Consider the following 18,094-nt stretch of genomic DNA (forward strand, 5'->3'; position numbering starts at 1 on the left):
GGAAAAATTCTTCTTCCAAAAATAAACCCTTCCTGCTCAAGTTAGAGCCTGAGGCTTAGGGTATTAGCAGTCTGGAACCATAACAATACAAACACATGAGAAGCCCAGCCAGGGCTGAACAGCATTTGTGCACTATGCTGTCATTGCTTTCTTATTACCAATTCAATAACCCTTGTGGGATTGCTTCCTCAGGACTTTTTCCCAGCATATTAACTGTATAAGCAGGAAGACTGTGTGCCATCTACTGGCACCTAAACAAGCACACAAACTTTTTTCTTTCAAGTGCTAAATTTACAAAAAAAAGTTCTGTGGCTTGAGATATATCTGCAGTAAATGATCATTTATATGGTTGAAAATGCTTTTTTGTATAAACTTCTCAGTCAGGCAGTGGCTGTCCATCCCTTGCTTTTCCCATGAGGAACCAGCCACAGCCCCAGACTGTCAGTCGCAATCTTTCTTCCTCATGAGTCACACAGCGAATCATTCCTGTGGGCATTTTGGCCAAGTCAGCTGGACAGTACTCAACACTCCCTCTACTACTGCCTTCTTGCAGGTATGGGTTAGCAGTTTAAGCAGTTACTATCATCTCATCTAGTTTCTTCTTACTCTCCTTTGGATAGCTTCAGCACCGATCTCAGCTAGCGATGCTAACTGCATGCTGAAGTGGACCAGGAACACTCTCAGGTCTTGTTGCATATTCTCAGGCTGTCTGGTATTTGGGACTACCTGAAAGAGGCCTCTTCTTAAATCCTCCTGCTGGTTTCACCAGCAGCCACATGGCTAATGTGTCCAGGGACTTCCAGTGTATTCCAGGAGAGACTGTCTCTCCTTCATATTCCTGCTCACTCCTATCTCCTGTCTCAAATCTCCCACCCTCTCTTGTTTCTTTTGTTAGTGTTCTGCAATTATTGTCCGTCATGTGCTTCTGACAAGGATCAAGCTGCAGAGAACTATAAAAATAGAGGGAAAAAAACAAACTATCAGATTTCTGCAATGTCAAAAGGATCAGTCAGTAGGTTGTGTATAGCACTATCATTTTTCCTTGGCATTAAACATTATGAATAGGGATAAATGTCACATTAGTGAATGTCACATATTTTCCTGAATATGCTTGTGCTTGGTTTAAAAAAATATGAAAAAATACAGAATTTAAAGGTGGCTACCAAGCCCAATATTCAAATTTGAGTTTTCAGGAGCCCTAAACTGTCACTGGGAGCTGCCATCTATGCAGTGCTGTCAAAGTTAGTCACAGTAATCTGAATATGGGCTTAAGAACCCAAGTTCAGGCTCCTAGTTTTCAAAATCATAGTTATATTTTACTAAAAATGAGCAGGTATGCCAATGGAGTTTATACAACTTAATAATGAATACGTAGCCCAGAATTTCTAATGCCATCCTCTGCCACTGTCACCCTAAGCAAGCCAGTTTCTGCTGTAGTTCTCATACCTAAAGAACTGAGGAAAATGGGTGAAAATTTCCATTTCCCTTTGCCAGTGGTAATAAAAATCATTTAACTGGGGTCAGTCCACCTCTGTCTTCCTGGTCACTTAAAGCTGCTAAGCCCACTAACTGGAGTAGACATGGCATCCTCAGGAACTGAGCAAGTTACGCGATGGATTAGAAAGTTAAAATCCTGTGTATCTTCCCCCTGTTGCCACGCAGGTCTGTGGCACACCACACAGGTCAACTTTTAGCCTGACTTGGGAGTTGTATAAATCTCAGGATAAGGCAGTCTTTGTCCTGACAGTCAGATTTCTGTAAGAAGGCTACTAATACACACATAATCTTAATTCAGGAGGAGTTAGTGTTTTCAGGACAATGAGAATTTAAGGAAGATTTTAAACAAGATGAAAGAGTTATAAAGTAGAACTAAGAGGCAATTCTGTTTCTCTAAGAGGCCTCAGAAAAAGAGGGAGTTGTGAAAGAAAGTGTTTGGATGTTGTGATAGGATGAAAGAGATGCATGTAAAGAAAATTAAGGCTGGATTATGGCACCTTCAGGGTTTAGGCGAGTGAGAATATGAAATGCAATTTGGCATGATGACGAAGAAGGAGGAAGCAATGAAAAGGTTCAAAGCGATGTAAAGTACCAAAGTGGAGTGATTTTACTGACAATTTCAGCCTCTCTTGGGTTACAAAGTGAGGTTAAAGCACAGAAGGATATTTAGTCTGAAGATGATATGAATAACTGAATAACTGAAGCACCTCTAGTGTAAGCCACAGTGATGCCAACTAACATGTTAGATTAGCCATACTCGTTCATACAGTTTTGGTGTATGAACAAAGATATTTGCAGACATATGTTTCTCCTCAAGTACTTATCCCACTGAACCTAGCAGTGTTCCCTGATGCAGGTGCTGGTGGGAATGTATGAAGAGGCCTCTGAGAAGTCCAGGAAAATGCAAAAATCCATCATTCCCTGAAGAAACTCTGCTACCTTCCAGGTACAATGTCATTTCCTAACACTTGCAGAAAGAAGGGCAAAGGTGGTGAACTCTTGATTCTTGCACAGGAAGAAAAGGTTTTGTCAGAACAAATTTAGCTCTCCCTGAAGCTGCCCATTTCTCAGAAGTCTAAATAGTTTCATCTGCAGTTACACAGGCTAAAAAAATTAGGGTATATCAGCCATCATGTTTCCAGATGTAAAGGAATATCCAACTGCCCACAGTTAGACAGACATTGACTTAAACAAGATTTCAACCATCTATATGTAGGATCTCATACTAGCAAACACTGCAGACTAAATGGCCTCTGACAGGATGCAGAGCATTCTTGTATTCTTATATATCTGGTTTCTAATCCTGTCCTAGACATCAAATTATCCTTCCTGTCCTTAGTTCTTTTCATGGAAAAACTGACTAGCTTACTGAGGAAACGCCCACTGTAAATAATACTGGCCCTTAATTTTGTTGCTATTTAGTAAATGGTGCTACCAGGAGCCAGCAAGCTCACCCCAAGTACTATTCTACTTACTCAGCAAGTAAGAGCATATCAAAGAGCAAAGTGTGTTTGCTGGAGGTGATTGAGGGATCAAAATGTGCTCTCTCTCCTCCTTAATATCAACTTAATATCTAAATTTATAGGAATCCTTATCTGGGATGCCCTTTGGACAGTTGCATTTATATCTCAAATTACATTTGAGTTGCTTAACAGGTCACACATTCCATTTGATAAAAGCTCATAATGTTAAGAACTGAACAAAAATTTTCCAAAACCTCGTAGTTTTCTGATATTTTCTATATAATAAAGATTATAGGGTGGTGGCTTTAGATTTTTCTCGATTTAATTCCCTATATCCTATTCTGTTATTGATGGAATCTATCATGGTTGGTTTTTACACTTTCCCTCCTCTTTTTTGTTAAAATAAAAAGTCTCCATCTTGGAATTCGCTAGCTTGTATGTGCAGCCCTCCGCTTTAATGCTGTTCATTTGTCTCATTTTTCCAGTCTACCCACATTTCTCTTTTACAAAGTTATTTTCAGTGAAGCTTCTGGAAGAAGGCACTGGAGGACACACCTCTGAGGCAGTGGGGCCCTTCGAACTTGTTGATCCTGCTACCAGCAGATGCGCACGTCTTCAAGCATGTTCTCGGTGAGCACTGCATAGCAGACACGGTCTGCCCATTCAACTGATGAAGCTGACAGTGTCATATCCAGATGAACAGGTTTAAACCTACTAACTTCCCTTCTAGGGGATCTAGCTCCTTTCTTGAGATCTGTCACTAAGGACTATTTTGGCTCAACCTTTCTAGACACCTCCTCTTCACTGGCATTGCTTTCCTCACTGGAGGTATCACGGAGGTTGTATTGCACTGGCAGTATCCTTTGGCACAGTGTCAGTCTGACTCATCTTCCATTTCATTACAGGGTCTGAAAACAGCTGCAGCTGTCAGAGGTTTGTAGTTACTTTGAAGCATTATGATAAAACTATACTTACTGAATTATTCTGGTAAATACAGTCTCCATGGTATAAGAAGAAAAGCACAAAAAACGAAGTCTCTTGCAATGCATTACAGTCATGATTCCCTAGACTTGCTCAACTGAGCAATTGCACAGTAATCAGTAACTGCAAAACAAAAGCTAACACCCTGTTGCAGGTTGAAGAGAAAAACAACTAAGACCAAACATATAACAGTAGAACTGCAAAATATAGTATAGCATAATATAACGCATAGTGTAATGTAGACATCTTTACAACTTAATCTTTTGCTATTACTTGAATTTATTTTTACCATGCAATGGGAGTGTTTCACAAGCGTAGTAATTTTTCTTTTAATTTATATTTTCTTCTTAAGAGGACAATAACACGCAACACTTCTTACCTTCTGCATAATTCCTGGAAGCCTTAAAATCTTTGTTTTATGTATGGTGAGTACAATTTTTCATATGCATCTAATTTACAGATATGTACATGCAAACTGAACTCCAAGTGCTGACCCTCTCTACTTATTAAAAAGAGCCCCATCACCTAGCAAACATATAAGCATATGAATAACTTGGCATGCAAGAATAAGTCCACTAACTTAAATACAAGAATTTGTACTGCAGTGAATGCACTGTAGGTCCTGCCTAGTAAGCCTACCCATTTAGAGGATACCTACCCATTATTTAAACTGGGTAGTGCTAGCAAATTTAGCTGTAACAGCCAAGAACATAGCACAGGCTGCAAAACCCATGCAAGAGGTTAGATATATATTTGGAGGGGCTTTGCAGTCTGTAGAGAGCTCCATGATACTGTGACTATACTGCAATCAGTCCTTGAAATAGTTTTCTTAAAACTCCAGCCATAAGAGGGCAGATTTAATCTCTGAATATCCAGTGGTTCAGCTCTAATCTACTGTTTCTTAACTGTCCTGAGAACAGCTGTGAATCTATTTCCACCATCCCAGCCAGGAACTGGAAAAAAGGGATAGGTATACTGTCAAAACTAGAAGACAGATTATGCCTATTTAAGAGACAATTTTTAAAGCTTGTGTTTTCCTAAGTGCACTCTTTAAAATTAACTGGATTTATCATGTACCAGTTATGTATGTGATTGCAAACTAAGATAATGATGCTGCATCGAAGTGATTTTTCTGTAAAAAGAAGTCACATTTTACAAAATTGTAAAAGGTGTTACAGCAATATAACAAGTCTTTGCTGGAGCATACAAAGATTCCTATTTAATTTTAGGGACTTTATATATTTTCCTGCCAAGGAGAATCCCATCATGCAAGCCAAGCCCTGGATTCCCTTTCTGAAGTTTGATGATAATACAGAGACTAGCTTTCACGTTTTTTATAAACCGTTCTGCTCAAAACCAAGCAGGGTGTCAAGACACCCATTGCAGTGAGGGAGGCAACAACCTTTAGTATTTTTTGTTTAGGATCATTTTATCACTAAACGGACAGAAGTCTGAGACAAATGAATATAGCCTTATGTCGATGGCCAAAATCAGCACAAGTGAAGTGAAACTGGCTGGGACCAAGAGGTAAGAATTTATGGAAAATCGTCCAAGCAGCGTGAAAGGGGAGGTGGCACATGAAATAAGAAGCGGATTTGATTTTAACTATTCCTTGGGCTACAATATTCTATTTCTGTTTAATTTTTTAAAGATATAAGTGTTTCAGTTTGCCCACAAGCTAAGTTAGAGGTTCAGAGCAATGCTGTTTCCTCCCAGTGTAATATGTGCAGGCAGTCAGTTGACATTTATGTAGTTTCAGAGTAATATACCACAAAGAAAAAAAGCAGCTGCCATTCTTGATGATGTCAAGGTGATGGTACAATTGAAGTCTTTCTACTATCCCTGGAACTGCAAGACAGAAGACACTGTCTGGGCAGCCATAGGCAAGGTCTTTTTAATCTTTATTTATCCCTGTATTCCCTACTGCTGGCTATGGCCAGAGCTCTGGAGGAAGAATAGCTGTTTTTATCCTCCCTGCTAGAAGCTATAAGCACATAACATGCTAGAAACACAAGATCCATTAGTTCATGAGCCGCTTCATGACTAACTCCAGCCAAAAGGCTCAGACAAAATTTGAATAATCACTGCAGCTTTGGCACTTATCCAAACTAGACACTTCTCTTACTGTCTAATTCAGATTAAATATCTGCACAGAGAAATCACAGAATCACAGAATCATCTAGTTTGGAAAGGACCTTGAAGATCATCTAGTCCAACTGTTAACCTAGCACTGACAGTTCACAACTATGAATGACAGTTCCCAAATGAGAAACCTCTTCCACACAGCAGGGGCAGTTGAGTCCATGGATTCAGATAGCAGACTTCAATAGGGCCAGCTCAGAGCTGGTGAGTAAAAGACAGGCAATGGTTGGCTCTGTCCCCTCACCGCTATCTACCATGCAGAGTGGCTAAGCTAGTGTGAGAAAGAAGATTAGTAAGAAATTAATCCCCTCTTCTCAGTAACTCCTGGAAGCAAGGATGATGCAAGAAGGATCCTCCTGCTCAGAGGTTTGCCTCCAACTCAGACTTCTCACTTGCTCCTGTCCTAGCCCAGCTTATTCACCACCTGCCCCTCAGAGTTGTGCCTGAAAGTTACATTCCATTCCAGTTACACCAAAAAAAGGGAAAAGGAGAAAAAATATGGAAACTCTTACATTACACAGGAGCTGGGAAATAGGAAAAGCTTTTTGCTTTTCCAGGAGGAGCACAGCACAGCACTATTGGAAGAGGATAACAGCAACAAGAGATTTAGAATTCATCAACTCTAATTCTTACAAGGGTACAATAATGAAAAAAATAAGCCAAAGCTGTTATTAAAGAGGTGGTAGCAAAAAATTATTCTAGCAACCCTGACACTTCTGCACATGTTCAGAAGAATGCTTGTTTCTGTAAATATCAAAAGTTGGAAGAGACAAAGTGAAAGAATAGAAATGTTGCAATCTTTAAAAAGACTAGAAACAGAACTGGGTAACTCTAGCTCTGGCAGCCTGACTTCAGTTCCAGGTAAAATATTAGCAAACTTTGAGAGGAGTATCTATTTTCAGATGGATGGAACAGAAAAACCTATTGGCTTAAAGCCAAGAGGGATTTGTGAATCAGACAATGCCAAAGAAATCTGATAGCTTTTTTTAATATGGTATCTGAGTGGGTGGGTTTTCATAAAACAGTCCTGTGCCACGTGGAAACAGTTTAAATAATGCCTGGATAAGAATTCAGTAAAGTGACAAGTAAGCACTTTACATGCATACTGTGTCCTTACAGAAAGTCCTTGTACTTCTTTAAAGGGTATCCTTTTACCCAGGTGCCTCTCTACGACAAGGCAAAACAGGTTTTGCTCAACATAATTCAGAAAATATACACAGGACAGCAGACTCTCCTACTTGACATTTCTATGTCTTTCTTTCCTTCTCTCTCTCTTTCCTCCTTTCTTGCTCTCTATTTGTCTCTTTCACACCTCTCTCCCCCTTCTCCTTTTCTCTCTCTCCTTCTCTCTTTCTCTTTCTCTTTCTCTTTCTCTTTCTCTTTCTCTTTCTCTTTCTCTTTCTCTTTCTCTTTCTCTTTCTCTTTCTCTTTCTCTTTCTCTTTCTCTTTCTCTTTCTCTTTCTCTTTCTCTTTCTCTTTCTCTTTCTCTTTCTCTTTCTCTTTTTCTCTCTTTTTCTCTCTTTCTCTTTCTCTCTCTCTTCCCTTTTCTGTCCCCTATTTTCCCTCTCTCACACATGTTCCTGCATATAAACACACCTTCATGCTTACTGGTTTGTTTGAGATACTGACTGCAGGCTGTTGAGATGAGCTACACTGACGGAGCACACAGAAGAACTCAGAAGAGAGGGAAACTCAATATTCAATGTCTGAAAGAGATGAAATCCATGTGTAATTTACTAACATGTTACACCCATGAGGTACAATGCTCACACCAAAAGTTTTATTGCGATAAACCAATGGCATTACTGAAGTGATTCAAAACTACATGAGAACAGACCACCTCCACTCCACTCCATATGGGATGGGCTGGGTGGGAAGCATTGCTTGGTAAAATCAGGCATTACGTATGTGCCCCTACATGTGATTGGACAGAGGTATGACAAGTTTAGTTTCCTTTCACTTGTGCATGGGTTTTGAATCCAAAATGAGAAACAGACATGGTTCTTCTTGTGTGGGATCAAAAGAAATTCTTCCTTCTTTCTTTCCATAAGCCAATAAAGCAATGGAATGGCGTGGTAATGCCTCCTCTTTTTTCATGTTGGAAGATATTAAAACCATTTTGATTTTTCTTGCAGTTCTAGGGGAGAACGCATTAGAAGCTGCATGCCAGGAAAATTCAATTGAAAAGGAATGTTCTGGCCTCAGATGCCACCATAGCTCACCCATGGGCCGGCTAATTTTCCTCTCCTCACTCCCTTCAGACAAAGCTTTATCTATTTGCTGTGGTACAGCTTCATGTCTCACACACAGCAATGCAGACAGCAGGCCACCAGGAGGTTGCCATTCCCTCTGCTGTGTTCCGCTTTGCTCTGTTCCTACTAGCAATGCAAGGTAATTGCACCTGCATGATCAGGATCCAATACATTTTAATAAGACTTCCTCAACAACTGAGCTTCTCATATATCTACTATTTCTCTGACACAACCTGTTTGCTCTAATAATTTTGCCCAGACAGATTCTGAGAGCTTTATATATTTCTCTAGGATTTCCAGATACCTCTAATGGCTACAGATGGGACCATGGGCAAAATTTCAGGAGAACAGCCACGCTGGTGTTATAGTGCATGTACTCATGTCTCCGTTAGCGTACACAGCAGATCCAGACAGAAAGGTTATGGAAATTCTAGAAAACCCTTTGAAATGTCATCACTGCTTATGAATTTGTATACAGAAATCTAATACACAGAGACTGCCTGATTAGGCATGGTTCTGCACCTAACAGCTGCCTATCAATTTCTTTGCCCTTTTTGATTAAAAAAAAAAAGAAAGAAATCAAAGGATAAGCTTCTAAAAATGACTGTGTCTGGCACAGAGAATTTAATCCCTGCAAACTTTATGCAGTTTCTTCTGTGAGCACTGTGCAGAGCTGCAGAAAACTCCAAGAATGAGTCCTCTTGGAAGCTCTTCCACCTGGGTTGCCTCACACACCAGTTTTACTTCCTTGCGGACAATCCTGTGCAAAATGAGCTTTAATGACTCCATGGGAATGAGTATGTTGACTAGAGCAACTGTTTGCAGGATAGTGCCCTCTGTCTTACATTTAATGCAGAACCACAGTGTGAGTAGCTGTCACAGCTGTAACACATGTAACAATACGTGAAGGAAAGTTCACGCTCTTTGCTCTGGTGTGAACATACCGTTGCCTTCTTTGCTTAGCGGTTTTAGAGTAGGACTTGCAACTTAATCAAAATTGAGAGCAACAGTTCAGGCTGGAGGCTGTGGTGAACACTGAATAATTCTCCCTGGACAGAGATTTTATTGCAGAAATTGGGAGTGAAGCCAAAACAATAGTCAGCTAGCAAAAAATGTGCAGTTTTTTCCCCCTTCTAGGAAATCTTGCAAGCACTTAATTAAGAAAGAATTGTGAACCACACAGGTATGTTGCATTTCCCCTCTCTACCAAGGTTTGCTTAATAATTTCTGAGCAGCACAATCCTTCATTTTCAGCACATTGTCACTTCCAGAGATCAATGACGGAAATTAAATTGTCAAAATCAAGTAGGATCATGTTGCTTTTTTAGCTTCAGCCTCGCATTGCCTTCCCAAATGACTGAGCCTTCATCCCCAACTGATTCTCAACTGTGCCTACGCACTTAGTGCCCTGCCAGATTAACAGAGCCTTCTCTTACATGTATTGCACAGCTAAGTAAAGCAGGGCCTTAGCATATTTTGAGGCCAGAACAAACATTACCCAAATATTCATTTCTCCAGCTTATGAACTGACAGACAAGTTAGTCTCAAAGGTGACTCACAGGACTTATGTTCATATAAGTATGCCCTTACATCCAGCCCAAATAAAGATCCACTGTATAAAGATATATACACATATATATCAATGGGTGTTAGACATGAACAAAAGCACCACTTAGTTTCTAATAGTCTCCTCAGAATTTTATTTCAGCTTCCTGTGGCTGGATTTCATTTCATTTCAATTAAGTCAGCTACACTAGTAATTTATTTCAGTCTTTTCATATGTTTTGACACTATTTCTTTTGTACCTAGAGGTTTCAATGGTTACTGACAGCTACTATCCTGCAATTATTACTCACTTTTACTTATTACTCCTATAAAATATTTCCAATATATAACATAAAATTGTAAGAAAATAGGTCTAGAAGAAATCTCAAAAGATTGTTTCACGCAGCCCCTATGCTAAGGCAAGATCACCTACCCTAGTATGATTCCTGTTTTTTTTCTAACCTCACCACAAACACCTCCAGTGCTGAAGAATGTGTACCCTCCCTAAAGATGTATTGCATTGCTTCATTGCCCTCTCACTCCCAACATTTTTCCTAACAACTAAGTTGAATCTTCTGTGTTAACATATCTGGTACCATAGTGGTAAATGCTGACTTTTAAGCAGCATATGTAACGGTTTCAGGGAAAACTCACAGAGTAACTATGACAGAAAGTAATGCAATTTTTACTTTATCTCAGCATTTGTGAAATGACTCTTATATAATTTTTATAACTGGAGAAAAAACCTGAAAAACCTTCATGAAGATTAGTTTTTCTGATGTTTATGTAATCACTGATGACATTTAATGATGAGGTTGGAATAATCTCAATAAGCCATGTCACACAAGGAAATTAAAAAGAAACAAGATTTTTTATATTTAAGAACCATCATCTGTTTTATTCCTGCAGGATTTTCAGTAGTTATTGTTATTACAGATGAGACCTTGATACTCCTAATAACACCAAATGTTATTTTGGGCATCCATTCACATAATACTTTTGTAAGAATGAGCTATGCCAGATTACCAGTGGGATGTGATTTGATATGAGTTACTTATCAAGAACTGACATCAGTGTTTCTATTTTTATTGCTGAAAAATTTCTGTACAAAGATATAAAACATTCATGTCTAGCAAGAGGAAATAGATGAGGTATACCTTACACGCAGATATGTGATGCAGTTACTGGAAAAGTGAAAAGCTGATATGTTAGCATTGCTAGTACGCCGAACACCAAGTTGTCCTGAATAAAAGGCATCCTAAAACTCTGTCTAGATCCATCCAATGTCAAACATGAACCAATACCATTGAAGTCTGGGAGACAATGAGATTTGGAACTTTTGGGAAAACAGCAAAAAGAGAACTTTAGCAAGTGCTCGGGGACAGGGACAGGGGACTGGAAAAGGTCAAAGCATGGGAGATGACCAGAAAGGAGGGAAGAGGATGGAGGGAAAGCCATTAGGAATAATGTTAACCGTGCAGTGAGCTGAGCACATTAGCCTAAGGTTCCTTATAGAAATGCCATAGACATGAGTTCACGGGCAGTTATAACCCTGCAACAATTGCTTTATACCAAAAGATATTTATGTCCCCAAGCCTCTCAAATAAAGCTTTAGCAAAATTAGGGAGCACTGTTTGCATCCTATCTGTCCTAAATACTGGAAATACATTAAAACCAAGGTCATTAGACAACGGCTTGTAATGGAGCTCCCAACTCACTACAAGCAGGAGTTGTCAATTAGCTGGTATCTCAACTCTTTTCCTAAAGAGGAAAGAAAGCAAGTCTTCTGTCCATGTGAATAAAACAATCTTTTAAAGCTAAAGTTTAAACCGCATACGAAGAGCATGAAAGAAAAATTATTAGCTCTACTGTGATCTAATTTATGGTCCTTATTTGCAGCAGCAACCCGTTCTGATGATCATTAACCTTCAAAAAAATGAAGCTTTAACCAAAAGTATTTAAAGCAGTTTAGTGCTGAATTTTACAAACCTTGCCAAAGTGTAATCTGAAGTCTTACATTTTTGTTCCCATCTTCAGCATGCCAGAGCTTGAATCACAAAGCTAGCGCTCAGCATCTTGGCTGTGGGTCAAGATCAGCTGAAGTCACATGCAGATTAAAGTGGTGAAGGTGACATTGCTTCTACCTGGCTCAGAAAAACAAGTAATGATCTCCGCAGCAATCTGTGAAGGACTTAAGCTCACAAATTTGTGGCAAAGACTCTCTGGTTTCAGTTTTCCACATCTAAATACTCTCTTCAATATTCAGAGTAAAAAGGTGCTGGACAAGACGGAATGTAAATTCATCACTGACCTGGGACAGAAAGTGCTGTGCTCTTTGATCATATGATTGACAACTGGCATGAGACTGCATTGTTTCTCTGTTACCTAGTAAGTATATTTACAAGGTATTAGGAGCGTGACATGTGTCAGTATAGGGCAAGAGAGAAAAAGGTGAAAAACAAACAGCCGCATTTTGTTTGAAAAACAAAAAATACCCCCATTCAAAAGAGTGCTCCATGACGACATTAAGCTGAAGAGAAGTTCAAACACAAACACCAACTTTTAATACCCCTCACTCTCATGGAGTATGAGGGAGGCGGGTCCGAATACAGTCTTCACAGTGCGCTCATCTCTAAATGGAGCAGACCAAGCAACACCGCCTTTTGGAATTTGAAATGCCCATTTTGTGACTCCTAGGCCAGACTAGTCATAACAAGAGAATTCATTAACTGGGAGTATTCAGATCACATCAAAGCAGTATACGAAGGCTTTGCATGCCTCTTTATGAAATACTCTGATGAAATACTTGTAACTCCTCCAGGATGGGGAAAGAACTTCAACCCTCCTGCAATGCCACAGCTACCAAATAGCACCAAAGGAGAGATGCCCACGAGAGTCAGGCTATCCTCACCATCAACCACTGCCAGCCTTCCTTGAACCCTTCTCCTAGCTCTTGGCATGGGCCATTGCTGGAAACAAGAAACTGAAGCAGCCCAGCCTGGAAGTTTCTGTGACACCTGTCATGAGAGTTGGTTGCAGAATGAAAAGGAAGTCACAGCTGCTGATGCAGAAAAAACACTCTGGAAAATGCCTGTACCTGTGCAACCTAACCTTCAGGGAGTGACCCCACCAGGCTGCCCTGGGAGCCCTGATGGTGCTCCTGGGGACCCCAGTGTCCTTCCCCATTCCCACTTCTGCAGCTACTGCATGGCAGCTCAGGGTGGGAGGGACTTTACCTTCACAGGCAGATGCATGAAGCACAACAAGATATTTACCACCCCAGTTATTTTTTCCCAAAACATGCCCTGGACTAATATTTTGGTTCCTACAAAACACTTAATTAACTGAAGCAAACTTCTATTTTAACTTTTAGTGTCTGAACAAAAGTCATTAAGAGGCATTTTGGGTTTCAGCTCACCTTGTCCTCAACACAGTGTGTCTCAGCACCGCTCAGACCTTTAAATCTCACAGACACCTTCCCAACTCTGGCAAACCTAGGATGGGGTGAGACCTCTCCCTGTAGAGGTGGGTGACTGGAGTCACTTTGGGGTGCCGCAAGGTCTAGGGGAACAGGAATTAAATGGGATTTCCCAATAGGACATTAAGTCACTGCAAAGAATGTAAATATTTACCTATGTTTGAATCAGGAAATAAATATGAAAACACAAATTTATTCAGATATTTTATCTAAAAGATGATATGAGTGTGTATGTAAAGTTTATATATGTATGTGGTTCCTTTATATGTATTCACTAAGAAGATCCTTTCTATCCTGCATTTGAGTAAAATTATTTCCAAACAATACAAAGCAGCACTCTCTTCCTCTTCTAGGCAAATATCTAATTACATATTGCTCTATTTCAAACTGTTCTGCAAAACATTTATTCATCTATTATCAAGTATTAGCAACAATATAGTTACAACAATAAAGTTCAGTTGCTTAACTCTTTCTGTTTTATAATGCAAAGGCCTCAAAACAATTAAAAGACAGTAACAGCTCCTAGTGTTACTAGAAGTTGTAATGAATAACTGTAAGTAAATTGCTGTGTCTCTACAGCCACTCACAACTCTTGCTACTTTGAAATTAAAAATTGATGCTGTCAAACAGGCATAAATTATACAAAAATTTAAAAATAGACTCATTTTCAAAGGGCAACATGATATGAAAAGTATTTTCATGAGATACAGTTCACCTATCTGCTGAACAACTTACATCAACAATCAAATAGTAACAATCATATATCATATTAAAGGAGCAGAAGGAGTTCAAATATCCTTCTGTTTCAATCTATACAGAAAATCTAAATATTTACGGTATTGGTGCTTATTTGTGTATATAAACTTCTAAGCACATTTATATATTCTGCATCATGCAACATAAATGATGCAAATATATACAAACTTTAAACACTCAACATTGAATGATTGAGTTATGCACATATATATGCCCCTAACTGTTCGGAAATCTACATGCAATAAATGACATGTTTGGCTGTGTAATCATATAATTTGTGTATTTCTTGAGCTCCTGACTAGCTGGACTGCATTTAGCCCACTCCATGGGTGTCCTCTGTACAAGTCTGTGCCAAGAAGGACTTACATGAGTTTTACACAATACAAAATTAAGACTGAAATCCCTGTAGGACTGGAGCTTAATCTACTTCTCAGGGAGTACTGCAGCATTCCAGGCCTCTGAATATCTTTGAACAGCTGCTGTTAAAAAATTAACTATGACACAGTAGTACAAAGGCTTATGTTCATGTCCAATCCTAGTGAAGGTAGTTCACAGTCTTGGCAGACTGAGACTCTGAAATGAGGGCTCCTCTGCTTCCAAATGACTCTGGCCCACAAAATGGTCATTCCTCTGACCCAAAACCCAGATCTGTACCTGGTTCCAGGCCTAGAAAACATAAGAAAGGGAGATTTTTGCCACTGGAAAGCAACAAATTCACCTTCCTCGTGATATATAGTGATTCTTCCTTCCAATCTCAGAAGATCATTAACTTAAGATAAGAGCTTAAGATAATTGTGAGAACTTTTAAAGGTGTTAATTTTTCAAGTGGGCTAGTTGTTAATTTTTCTTGCAGTTAAAATGAATGGAGAGCTTTGCGTGGCAACACCTTTCACACCTAATGCTGGAGAGTCAGGTTGCACGGGTATTTGACTTCCAGCCCAGCACAGGGTGGCAAAAGTCTTAATCTCAACAAAAGGGAAGATTGATGTGGGCTTCCCGGAACACCTGCTGCTGAAGCCATTAGTGTTTGGGGCACTCTCCTGCCTACACTGCAGTCGGTGTGAACTGTCCTCTTGCCCTTCGCAGAAAGAGGATCAGGCCCTTATTGAACAAGATTAATAGGAGCAAGCCTGCCATTGATTATGTGCTGCTGTCCTCACCATGTCAGAGGGCAAGCCAAGGGGTAAATTACAGCTACCCGGGGACTCCAAAACATGAGAAGAAATCAAACCAACAGACACACACTGGAAATTAAAGCATGCTGTATCTGAGAGAAATCGATACAGAAAGTAGAAAGACTTTTGTCTCCAGTTACTTGCAGCCTGCAACAGTCCAAATCCTGCAGAGCTATTTCATTAAAACGTGTCTTTGCTTAGTCCAGATAAGGAAGTGCTACCACTTATCACTGACAACTATACTTGTGTAATGCTTATTCCAGAGTAAATGTGGATTTGGCTGAGCCCCATGAGTAATAAGAACTCACATAAGGAGAAGGGAATAGTGGTGTAACAGCATTGGTTTAAATTTGCAGTTTAGCACATAATAAGAGAACTTCCCTCTGTAGACAAGAGTTATGTAAGAGGTGGCTTTTTTTTGTGCAGAGGTCAGGGAGAGAAATAAATGCTTCCCATATGCCAAACAATACTCTGAAAGACCCATTAGATACTATTTTCAAGTAATTCCATTTGAGATTGACTTCCCAGGATGTGGCAGTGTCTTTCATTCTTTAGGACTGAAAATTTTAACAACTTGCACTTCGGCTGCCTTTGTGTCCATGAGCAACAAGGGCAAGCTGCTCTGCAAGGGAAAGGGAGCAGGCTGCTGAGCATGGCAAGGTGGACCAGGCAGAGACTTTGCTGACAAGGGCACAGTCCTGCAGCACCCAACCAAGTTGAGCAGAACAGGCTCAGTGGCAATAACCAGGTCAGACAAGTACATAGTGATGAGCAAGGTCTGATATAACATCAGAAAGTCAGTCCATGGGTCACAGTGAGGGTCTGGATCAACAAGATACATGGCCAGGCAGGGCACAGATGAAGGACAGCTCAGGCAGGGTCCAAGTCAGCTTAAATGCAGCTCTCAAGCAAAGGGATAGAGCCCCTACTGAGGCTTCTTTCAGGTTCTTCTCAAACAGCTCTTCCTTCACAACATTTTCAAGGCCAGACAGCTGTTTTTTGAACCTGGCCCTGAGCCCAGGCAGCCAAACCCACAGGAGAGGGGGACATGCACTCAGGGGCCTGATGCTCTGTGGCCTACTCAGCACTTTCTGTTTCTAGTGTGCTTTTCATGGGACACAGCATAATCTCACAGTGACACCAGGTGAAAACTGCAGTTTTCCTGCAGGACTGCTGTTAGTGAGATGCTCAGATCTTCCAAAGCCATATGAGATATCTAAACCTGATTCTCACCTGGTTTAAATACTGTGGACTGTTAAACCAGTGGAATGGACAACTAGACTCTCTGGATTTTGTCCCAACATGCCAAAATGCTGTCTAAATCCTTTGCTATGAAGACTGAGAGGCTCTGCAGACCTCAGAGGTCCAAAGCAATCCAGTTGCTTAAAACCAGACAAGAGGAAACTGAGAGCAGTAGGAGCTGGGTGAAAATGTGGCTGCCCATGTGATTGCACAGACTTCCAGTGCTCAGAGAGCATCCCACTGCTGTATCTTTTTTCCTTCACCTCTGTCTGCAAGTCACTAACCACTTGCAGAGGATGGGTTTGCCTCCATTAAGAAGAATGTTGCTGCTTGTACAGAAGATGGAGTTTTCCTCACTGTTCTGCATCTCTCCAAATGTACTGCTTTTCCAACAAACTCATCTCTCCCAGTCTTTGGGTGGGTTTTTTTGAGAATTGTGTTAGCCTCAACATTGCTGGGTGCAGACTGGAAACCTGAAATCAAGAAGGTTAAAACTAGAAGGCAAATCAAATCATTCAAATATTATTATTTAAAGACAAGCTCATGATTTCTAAGCCAACTCCTGTGCTTTCTGGATCTCAACAAGACTAATGAGCTTAGCCAAATCTGTAAAGAATTGTGTCTTCTAACTGTGATTGAATTCTGCTCTAATGAGACAGAAAAGTCAGCCTAGTCCCTCAGACTACTACACACTGCTAGTACTCCAAATAGATTTGCTGAGTTTTCATTTCCTCTGAAAGAAAATATTATATGGCTTCACTAGCGCTCTGCTTGGAGATTGTACCATAATGATTAGCTGCATTCCACTTTAAACTGTCATTAATATTCCCCATATGTAATTAATGCCTCTAATGCTACACAGAGATATTATGACAAACAACCAGCTGTCTGTCTTTTTATTTCATTGTGGTTCTTGAACTCTTGGCTCTGGTTATGTGTTTCTGGAATGTCAAATAAGGAATTTACTTTTCCATCCATCAGTTTACACTCTTCATGCAGTTTGATGGCATCTTGCTAATACAGCCTGGTTGCACTGTAATACACCTTATAATCCATTGTATCAACACTGACTGTTCAATGTGCAACTTCCTAACAAGGTGGTTGGTGCCTCTTAGGCACTATATTGCCTTGGGAGAGTGGTATTTTAAAATGTATGCCCAGCACTAAGGCTGTCTGTCTTGAAGCTCTGGACTGGCATAATTAGATATAACTTCCTTCATTGGAAAAAAACCAAAAGAAATACTCTGCTGAGGCATCTGCTTCAGGACTACCCTTCCACACTAGCACATCCCACATTTCAAATCTGAGGTGCGCTGTTGAGTAATATGAAAAGCTTGCGCTGCCTCCAGGTGTGCCATATGTGTCAATGGAGCACTGCTTACTTCTCTTTTGGGCACTTTCAGTGCATGGAATGGATTCTGCTAATTATTTTACTTATTTCTTTTGATGTCTTGGAAACAGCAGGAAGCTGGACCACCACACGGTGGGCCTGGCTGTTAGCTGCAGGGCAGGGTCAGGATGCTGCCATTCTCCTCACCTGCCATTGAGTCCAAGGACATCTGA

The sequence above is a fragment of the Strix aluco genome, chromosome 5 (genome assembly GCF_031877795.1).
Source record: "Strix aluco isolate bStrAlu1 chromosome 5, bStrAlu1.hap1, whole genome shotgun sequence".
Lineage (NCBI taxonomy): Eukaryota > Metazoa > Chordata > Aves > Strigiformes > Strigidae > Strix > Strix aluco.